We start from the raw sequence: 10031 nt of genomic DNA, 5'->3' as shown, positions 1-10031 counted from the left end.
GGAATCAAGAGAATCGTTAGAATGGGACCCGGGGCTCTCAGTGACACTGCGGTCCTTGTGCTGGGAGTGCACAGTGCGGCACACTCCCCGCACAAAGACAGGTACGCAAATATGCGGCCCCACGGAAAAAAAAGCCCAGTTCTGTGAGGCCGCGTATTTGTGTGACGTTGGCGTCAAGGGGTTAGATTCATCTTTACCTGAAAATGAACTTTCATCGAAGTATATCACCTAAAGGATAAAAGGGCCTTTTTTTTTTTTGGATGGAGCGGAGAGGGATCAGACCCCCTGTCAGGTTTTCATTGGTGTCTGTGACCCCTGATAGGGAGATTCACCCTCTCTACTGGTAATGTTTAGAAAATCCCCATTTGTTGTCACCAGAACAGGAACAGAGGGGAAATCTACTAATGGAGACCCTAGTGACATCTGGTGACAACTCAATTTGGAGGGATTTCCTCTCACTTCCTGTTGTGGCTATGGGACAGGAAGTGAAGGGAAATGTCCATAATGGGGACACAGATAACCCTCCATTACTCTATTATCCAAAATGACAAAAAAAGGTTTGCCTTTAGTTCTATTTGAATTCTGAGCCGTATCAATCTCACCCACTAGGTGGCAGTGTCTCACCAGAGATTGAACAGTGAAGGAGAGATCATAGAAAGTTTCTGTAATAAAAGATAAGAAATAACATGAAATATTCTCCTACCTCGGGCTTCATGTTTCATCTGGTGATTCAGCCAGGAAGTCTGTTGTTTTTCAAGAGAAAAACCTCTCCAGCAGAATGTGGCAGTTACAGGGATGAGAAAAACCATTTACCACGGACAGGGGTGCTGACAATGATCAGCTTTCATTCATTTTAATCTTTTATCCGAAATTATGTAATGCCAGTGTGAGCAGGAGGTCGGCTTCAATTTGTTAGTGTGTCTAAATCTACTAGTCCATCTAACACTCCCCTCCTCTCCCCTGAGACTGACAATGCTGCTGTGCCCCCTGTGCTCCTTCATTCAGAGCGGGGGCGCTCTAATACAGGAGGTGTGTTGCTGCCTAGATCACCAGGTGAAAACAGAGGGGGAAAAAAGACTAAAAAAGAAAACTAATGCAGCTGCAACGTTTAATGATTGATAAGCTGCAATATAGAACATTTTTGGTGTTTGGGGTTTAATACGGCTTTAATGAAATGTTGAGAAAGGAAATGAGGAAAGGCCCGATTCATAAATCTGTGGAAGAGTTTTCTCGACTTCTCTGACATGGAAGTTTATGCAGACAAATGTGAGAGAAGGAAGCTTGCAGCTGCACGGCGCGGTGGGTTAGCGGAGTTACCTCTGCGATATGTAGCAGTATTTAACACATCTCCCACTGATGGGGCGGGCACAGACAACTCACCTCCCACTGATGGGGCGGGCACAGACAACTCACCTCCCACTGATGGGGCGGGCACAGACAACTCACCTCCCACTGATGGGGCGGGCACAGACAACTCACCTCCCACTGATGGGGCGGGCACAGACAACTCACCTCCCACTGATGGGGCGGGCAAAGCCAACTCACCTCCTACTGATGGGGCGGGCACAGACAACTCACCTCCCACTGATGGGGCGGGCACAGACAACTCACCTCCCACTGATGGGGCGGGCACAGACAACTCACCTCCCACTGATGTACTGATGGGGCGGGCACAGACAACTCACCTCCCACTGATGGGGAGGACACAGACAACTCACCTCCCACTGATGGGGCGGGCACAGACAACTCACCTCCCACTGATGGGGCGGGCAAAGCCAACTCACCTCCTACTGATGGGGCAGGCACAGACAACTCACTTCCCACTGATGGGGCGGGCACAGACAACTCACCTCCCACTGATGGGGCGGGCATAGACAACTCACCTCCCCCTGATGGGGCGGGCATAGACAACTCACCTCCCACTGATGTACTGATGGGGCGGGCACAGACAACTCACCTCCCACTGATGGGGAGGACACAGAAAACTCACCTCCCACTGATGGGGCGGGCACAGACAACACACCTCCCACTGATGGGGCAGGCACAGACAACTCACCTCCTACTGATGGGGCGGGCAAAGACAACTCACCTCCTGATGGGGCGGGCACTGACAACTCACCTCCCACTGATGGGGCGGGCACAGACAACTCACCTCCCACTGATGGGGCGGGCACAGACAACTCACCTCCCACTGATGGGGCGGGCACAGACAACTCACCTCCCACTGATGGGGCGGGCACAGAGAACTCACCTCCCACTGATGGGGCGGGCACAGACAACTCACCTCCTACTGATGGGGCGGGCACAGACAACTCACCTCCTACTGATGGGGCGGGCAAAGACAACTCACCTCCTGATGGGGCGGGCACAGGCAACTCACCTCCCACTGATTTTTTTTTTTTTTTTTTAAGTCCGCAAACGTGCAACTATAACGAAAAAACCCGTAAGTGTTCACAAAAAAAGTGCAAGTGCAAAACACCACACAAAAAAGTGCACTTAGGGGTGTGCTGTGTCCTACCCCTAAAGGGGCTTGGACCGCTTACCCTGATCCCCCGGGGCACGAAGCTCCTGACGGGGACAAGGTTCCCAATTGGTCCTCCTGGCCAAAAGGCCTGGTGGACCACCGTTCCCTATGCCCAGCCGAAGCCGGACATCCAGTACTAGGCAAGGGGACTCTCCTGAAGAAGAGTCCCCTAGGGATCAGGGGAGGAAGGAACCGTAGGGCCACACATCCTCCCCCTAGACTTCAGGGTAGGCCCGAGGACCCACACCCTCCATCCGTGAAAAACACACACATAAGAGCAAAAAAGTGACAAACGTGGGAGTGCATAATAAATAAAGATAAAGAAAAAATAAAAAAGTGGTTCCGTGCCGAATTGTGCACAGACCAGGCCCTGAGGCCTGTAGCAAAAATTGCCCTGGTCCTAGCCAAAAGGCCTGGTCCTTAGGGCGCTGTGCAAAAAGAAGTGAAAAACAGTGACCATGTGTCATCTTCACACCGTGGGGTCCCACACCCAAGTGTTACTAGTGACACCCCTGAGAGCGTCTTCCCCAGGGGGCACTGAGTTTGCGGACTTTTTGCGTCCCCAGCCCCAGGCCAGACCAAGGTAGATCCGTCCAAATCAGGAGGTACTGGGTCTTTCCAGCTTCACCAGAGGAATTACTCCCAAGGCCCCAGAGCTCATCATGGCGCTCCCTGGTTTCTGTCCCTCCGGTTCAGCCTTCCGGACCCCCATCATACCAGTGAGGGTACTATACAACAACCATCCCCGCAAAGCTAGAATGGTCAGGAGCACCCCCACTGGACACTGATAAGAACAGATACTACACTTGATCTTAGCCAAAAGGCTGAGAGAAGGAAGCTTGCAGCTGCACGGCGTGGTGGGTTAGCGGAGTTACCTCTGCGATATGTAGCAGTATTTAACACATCTCCCACTGATGGGGCGGGCACAGACAACTCACCTCCCACTGATGGGGCGGGCACAGACAACTCACCTCCCACTGATGGGGCGGGCACAGACAACTCACCTCCCACTGATGGGGCGGGCACAGACAACTCACCTCCCACTGATGGGGCGGGCACAGACAACTCACCTCCCACTGATGGGGCGGGCAAAGCCAACTCACCTCCTACTGATGGGGCGGGCACAGTCAACTCACCTCCCACTGATGGGGCGGGCACAGACAACTCACCTCCCACTGATGGGGCGGGCACGGACAACTCACCTCCCACTGATGGGGCGGGCAAAGACAACTCACCTCCTACTGATGGGGCGGGCACAGAGAACACACCTCCCACTGATGGGGTTGGCACAGACAACTCACCTCCTACTGATGGGGCGGGCACAGACAACTCACCTCCTACTGATGGGACAGGCACGGACAACACACCTCCCACTGATGGGGCGGGCATAGAGAACACACCTCCCATTGATGGGGCAGGCACAGACAACATACCTCCCACTGATGGGGCAGCTACAGACAGTACACCTCCCACTGATAGGGCGGGCACAGACAACACACTTCCCACTGATTGGGTGGACAGAAATGACACACCTCCCATTGATAGGCAGACATTAACAACACTCCTCCCACTGATTGAGTAGGCACAGACAGTGAAACAGAATGGAGCATGAGAGGGAGGTTGCAGTCCTTAGAGTGATGTCATATTAGCATGGCTCTCCACAAACACTGAGAAAAGCCATTTGTTACATACAATCTGGATGAGGTCAGATTTCGGGTTTCCATCTGTACTGCGGGGTGTCCATCTGTATTGCGGGGTGTCATCTGTACTGCGGGGTGTCCATCTGTACTGCGGGGTGTCCATCTGTATTGCGGGGTGTCATCTGTACTGCGGGGTGTCCATCTGTATTGCGGGGTGTCATCTGTACTGCGGGGTGTCCATCTGTACTGCGGGGTGTCCATCTGTTCTGCGGGGTGTCATCTGTACTGCGGGGTGTCCATCTGTACTGTGGGGTGTCATCAGTACTGCGGGATGTCATCTGTACTGCAGGGTGTCCATCTGTACTGTGGGGTGTCATCAGTACTGCGGGGTGTCATCAGTGCACTCTGTAACTGTAGAATGTTCCTGTGACCTCTATAGTGAGATGACGGATCACACACTCCGGGGTCTGTATCCAGCCAATAAACCCGGAACACAACTACCTGTCCTATTTATGAGGACGACAGTAATAGTAAATGTCTTGGTGTCACTGTTCCGGAGCTACAGCCTGGGCCCGGCCCCTTTCTGCACCCTGCAAAATGGGGGGACCCACCTGGGAGGGTGACACCGTCACTGGGCTTTGTAATGTCCGCAGTCTCTGACCATCTCCTGTAGTATGTCTGCAGTCTCTGATCATATCCTCCAGCATGTCTGCAGTCTCTGACCATCTCATGTAGTTTGCAGTCTCTGGTCATCTCCTGTAGTATGTCTGCAGTCTCTGACCATCTCCTGTACCATGTCTGCAGTCTCTGACCATCTCCTGTACTATGTCTGCAGTCTCTGACCCTCTCCTGTATCATGTCTGCAGTCTCTGACCATCTCCTGTACTATGTCTGCAGTCTCTGACCATCTCCTGTAGTATGTCTGCAGTCTCTGACCATCTCATGTAGTTTGTTTGCAGTCTCTGACCATCTCCTGTACTATGTCTGCAGTCTCTGACCATCTCCTGTACTATGTCTGCAGTCTCTGACCATCTCATTCAAACCTCAAAGCAACGCTCTGAAAAGTGATCCTGCTGCCTCTTGAATTACTCTTTTTTTTAAAGATTTTAATGGGGTTAATGTGCTGCAACCCTGAGGCGAGTGTTTCATTGCTGCGTTGCATCACTTTGAAGTCAATGCGCCTGTGTGCGGCGCGCTGCGATGAATGTCACAAAGAAAGGTTGATGTGTGATTTTGGGCAGGGGAGGGTGTTGGCAGCCCATTCATGCTGCACCAATGCATGACGTGACACGCATCAACGCACTGCCAGGCTGTGAATGGGCCCCTTATACAATGAAGGAAATGTGTATTTGCTCCCTGGCTGATGTTGAATGTTCGCCCCTCACACAGAAATGATCAATCTAACAATGGAATGTTCGCCCCTCACACAGAAATGATCGGTCTAACAATGGAATGTTCGCCCCTCACACAGAAATGATCGGTCTAACAATGGAATGTTCGGTGTAACACTGAGAGACAGAATACAACAACAAATTCAGCAGAAATGCATCTAACAAATGATGACGGATCTGCATGTTCATGAGGGAAAGAAGGACTTGATCCCCTTCACAAAACATGACTTAGTACTTGGTGACCAATCCCTTGTTGGCAATCACAGAGGTCAGATGTTTCCTGGAGTTGGCCCCCAGGTTCGCACACATCTCAGGAGGGATTTTGGCCCACTCCTCTTGGCAGATCCTCTCCAAGTCATTAAGGTTTGGTGGCTGACGTTTGGCAACTTGAACTTTCAGCTCCCTCCACAGATTTCCAATCGGATGAAGGTCTGGGGACTGGCTAGGCCACTCCAGGACCTTAATGTGCTTCTTCTTGAGCTGCTCCTTTGTTGCCTTGGCCGTGTGTTTTGGGTCATTGTCATGCTGGAACATCCATCCACGACCCATTTTCAATGTCCTGGCTGAGGAAAGAAGGTTCTCACCCAAGATTTGATGGTACATTGCCTCGTCCATTGTCCCTTTGATGCGGTGCAGTTGTCCTGTCCCCTTAGCAGAAAAACACCCCCAAAGCAGAATGTTTCCTCCACCATGTTTCACAGTTGGGATGGTGTTCTTGGGGTCATAGGCAGCATTCCTCCTCCTCCAAACACGGCGAGTTGAGTTGATGCCAAAGAGCTGGATTTTGGTCTCCTCTGACCACAACACTTCCAACCAGTCCTCCTCTGCATCATTCAGATGTTCAGTGGCAGACTTCAGACGGGCCTGGACATGTGCTTTCTTGAGCAGAAGGACCTTGCGGGCACTGCAGGATTTCAGTCCTTGTCGGCGTAGTGTGTTACCAATTGTTTTCTTGGTGACTGTGGTCCCAGCTGCCTGGAGATCATTGACAAGATCCTCACGTGTATTATTATTATATAGTATTTATATAGCGCCAAAAGGTTTGCTCAGCGCTGTACATTATAGTGGGGGACAGAACATGAGACAATACAGTAACAATACAATACACAAGGGGATCGAGGGCCCTGCTCCTTGGAGCTTACAATCTAGGAGGGAGGGGATAGTGGTACAGGAGGAACTGGTTGTGGGGGATGGAGTGGTGGGAGGAGTGGAGGAGGTCAGTTGCAAGGTGAGGGTGGGGTAGGCTTCCCTGAAGAGGTGGGTTTTCAGGGTGCGCCTAAAGGTGAGGAGGGTAGGTGACAGTCTGATGGATTGGGGTAGTGAGTTCCAGAGGATGGGGAAATTCCTGCAGAAGTCCTGCAGTCGGGCGTGGGAGGTGGAGACCAGGGAGCTAGGAAGTAGGAGGTCTTGTGAGGAGCGAAGATTACGGGTTGGGTGGTATTTGGGTATCAGGTCGGTGAGGTAGTTTGGGGCGGCATTATGAATGGCTTTGTACAGTTGCAAGAAAAAGTATGTGAACCCCTTGGGATTGCGTGGAGTTTTGCATGAATTGGGCATAAAATGTGCTCTGAACGTCATCTAAGTCACAACAATAGAAGAACACAGTCTGCTGAACATAATACTACACAAACATTAGATGTTGCCATGGTTTAATTGCACATAACATGTAAACATTCACAGTGCAGGGAGGAAAAAGTATGTGAACCTTTGGAGTTAATAACTGGTTGACCCTCCTTTGGCAGCAATAACCTCAACCAAACGTTTCCTGTAGTTGCAGATCAGACCTGCACAAGGATCTGGAGTCATTTTGGACCACTCCTCTTCACAAAACTGTTTCAGTGTAGCAATATTCTTGGGATGTCTGGTGTGAATCGCTCTCTTAAGGTCATGCCACAGCATTTCAATCGGGTTGAGGTCAGGACTCTGACTGGGCTACTCCAGAAGGTGTATTCTGTGCTGTTGCAGCCATTGTTTTGTTGAATTACTTGTATGCTTTGGGTCATTGTCCTGTTGCATCACCCATCCTCTGCGGAGCTTCAGTTGGCGGACAGATGGTCGTATGTTTTCCTGCAAAATGTCTTGATAAACTCTGGAATTCATTTTCCCATCAATGACAACAATCCGTCCAGGCCCTGAGGCAGCAAAGCAGACCCAAACCATGATGCTCCCTCCGCAATGTTTCACAGTGGGGATGAGGTTTTGATGTTGGTGTGCTGTGCCTTTTTTTCTCCACACATAGTGTTGTGTGTTCTTCCCAAACAACTCAATCTTGGTTTCATCTGTCCACAGTATATTTTGCCAGTAGTGCTGTGGAACATCCAGGTGCTCTTTTGCAAACTTGCAAACGTGCTGCAATATTCTTTTTGGACAGCAATGGCTTCCTCCGTGGTGTCCTCCCATGTACTCCATTCTTGTTTAATGTTTTCCTTATTGTAGATGTGTCAACAAAAATGTTAGCATGTGCCAGAGATTTCTGTAGGTCTTTAGCTGACACTCTGGGATTCTTCTTTCCCTCATGCAGCATTCTGCGCTGTGCTCTTGCAGTCATTTTTACAGGACGACCACGCCTAGGGAGAGTAGCAACAGTGCTAAACTTTCTCCATTTGTAGACAGTCTGTTTTACCGTGGACACATGAACATCAAGGCTTTTGGAGATACTTTTGTAACCCTTTCCAGCTTCATGCATGTCAGCAATTCTTGATCGTAGGTCTTCTGAGAGCTCTTTTCTGCGAGGCATGGTTCACATCAGACAGTGCTTCTTGGAACCAGTAAACCAAAACAGGTGTTTGTTTTTTAAGGGCAGGACAGCTGTCAGCAACACATCCAATATCATCACACTGATTGGAGTCAAGGTTGGCTCACTCCTGGCTCCAATTAGCAATGGGAGAAGTCATTAAGCTAGGACCTCACATACTTTTTCCTCCCTGCACTGTGAATGTTTGCAACTGTATGTCTGTGTTAGTAGTTTGAATTTTATACATTGGGCAATCGGAAGCCAGTGGAGGGAATGACAAAGGGGGGTGGCAGAAGTGGATCGGTTGGTAAGGTGGATGAGTCTGGCCGCTGAGTTCAGGATAGACTGAAGCGGGGATAGTCTGTGATGAGGTAGGCCGGTGAGGAGGGAGTTGCAGTAGTCCAGGCGTGAGATAATAAGGGAGTGAACGAGTTGTTTAGTAGTGTCTGGGGTTAGGAACGAACGTATCTTGGAGATGTTGCGGAGGTTGAGCCTGCATGAGTTTGCCAGCGATTGGACATGGGGTTGGAAGGCTAGATTGGAGTCTAGAGTGACACCTAGGACTTTGGCTTGCAGGGTGGGACTGATGGTGGCGTTGTTGGTCGTGATGGAGAGGATGGGGGGGGGGTGGGCGCGGGCTGGGGGAAAAATCAGGAGCTCGGGTTTGAAAAGGTTTAATTTGAGCAAGTGGAGCGACATCCAGTCTGATATGTCGTTCAGTAGGTGGGTAATACGGGCGGAGACTGAGGGGGTGAGGTGAGGGGTGGAGAGATAGATTTGCGTGTCGTCGGCGTAGATTTTAGTAGTTGAAGCCGTGGGAGTGTATCAGTTGGCCAAGGGAGGAGGTGTAGATGGAGAAGAGAAGGGGCCCGAGGACAGAGCCTTGGGGGACCCCAACAGAGTGGGGGAGGTGGTAGCGTTATAGGTAACACTGAAGGAGCGCTGAGATAGATAGGAGGAGAGCCAGGAGAGAGTGGAGTCTCTGATGCCAAGGGAGTGTAGTTTTTTGAGGAGGGGGTGGTTGACTGTGTCGAAGGCCACAGAGAGGTCGAGGAGTAGGAGGACTGAGTAGTGGCCATTAGCTTTGGAGGTTAGCAGGTTGTTGGTGAGTTGAGTAGGGCGGTTTCGGTGGAGTGTAGGGGACGGAAGCCAGACTGTAGTGGATCGAGGAGGTTGTTGTCTGTGAGACAGGAGCTTAGGCGATCGTAGACTAAGCGCTCGAGGAGTTTGGATGTAAATCGCAGCAGGGAGATGGGTCTAAGGTTGGTGGGGTCCAGGGAGGGTTTTTGAGTATGGGAGTGATGTGCGTGTGCTTCGAGGGGAGGGGAATACGCCAGTAGAGAGGGAGAGATTGAAGATGTGGGTGAGGGAGCGTAGGATGGAGGGGGAGGGGTGACCGGAGGAGTTGTGTGGGGACAGGGTCAAAGGGGCAGGTGGTGAGGCGGGCTTCTGAGAAGACCTTAGTGACCTCTTCAATGGTAGCAAGGCCAGAGGAGTGGAGTGTTGAGGGGGTTTTAGTGTGTGGGATGTTAGGTGTGGTGGGGGTCAGGGCAGTTGCGAGGTCAGAAGGAGGGAGGCTAGGTGGGGTGGAAGATTGAGCATTGGCGATGTCCTTACGAATTGCGTCGATCTTATTTAGGAAGTGTAGTTCTGGGATGACTCCTCACTGTTCTCATGATCATTGACACTCCACGATCTTGCATGGTGTACCAGACCTAGGGAGACTGACACTTGTTTTGTGT

At 51.1% G+C, this 10031-nt stretch overlaps 1 pseudogene; it reads right to left on the bottom strand.

Moving 5' to 3' along the window:
- Positions 1 to 3244: 3244 nt before the first annotated feature.
- Positions 3245 to 3361, bottom strand: LOC149429347 (U2 spliceosomal RNA; annotated as a pseudogene).
- Between the last annotated feature and the right edge of the window lie 6670 nt (positions 3362 to 10031).

This window comes from Staurois parvus, unplaced genomic scaffold (assembly GCF_062004578.1).
Source record: "Staurois parvus isolate SC_StPar_1 unplaced genomic scaffold, SC_StPar_1.0 ptg002749l, whole genome shotgun sequence".
NCBI classification, from domain to species: Eukaryota; Metazoa; Chordata; class Amphibia; order Anura; family Ranidae; genus Staurois; species Staurois parvus.
The sequence above is the reverse complement of the archived record's forward strand: the minus strand, read 5'-3'. Positions and strand labels throughout refer to the sequence as shown.